This window comes from Parasteatoda tepidariorum, chromosome 10, assembly GCF_982258835.1.
Source record: "Parasteatoda tepidariorum strain Cologne lab strain chromosome 10, Ptep-v5.0, whole genome shotgun sequence".
Classification (NCBI taxonomy): domain Eukaryota; kingdom Metazoa; phylum Arthropoda; class Arachnida; order Araneae; family Theridiidae; genus Parasteatoda; species Parasteatoda tepidariorum.
In genome coordinates this window covers 10,135,440-10,135,909 of record NC_141764.1, presented here as the reverse complement: position 1 = coordinate 10,135,909, position 470 = coordinate 10,135,440, and positions in this window count along the sequence as shown.

The following is a 470-nucleotide window of genomic DNA, read 5'->3' as shown; positions in this document are numbered from 1 at the left end:
GATGCTCCTCGAGCTTTGTGACCTTGATCAAATTACAGTTGATAATTTACATTTCAGATACTATGGAAAACATTCTGATGAGAATTATATATTGCTTTTAATCTAATTATTCGGAAACATTTTAACAAGTAATGATAAAGCAAGATTTTATTTATGTTAACTTTTATAAAACTTTCAGAATTTAAAATTCCAACAATTGAAAACACCTGAAAATTACCTTTTAGGCCAGCATGTAAGGTGGGGAAATGATTCAACTTTCAGAACAAATGGTAAATCTGAATTGGCTGCATAAGGAAGTTCAGTAGTAGAAACCGAACTTGATACTGTGATCGATGCTTTATCTGACGAGAAGTCTATTTCCAGTAAAGCTTCATCAGGGTTCTTCTCCTCTGCAGTTTCAAATATGTAAAAAACACTATCTTCAAAGCGCATATAACTTCGATCCCAGTCATGTTTGTTAATTCTAAGAA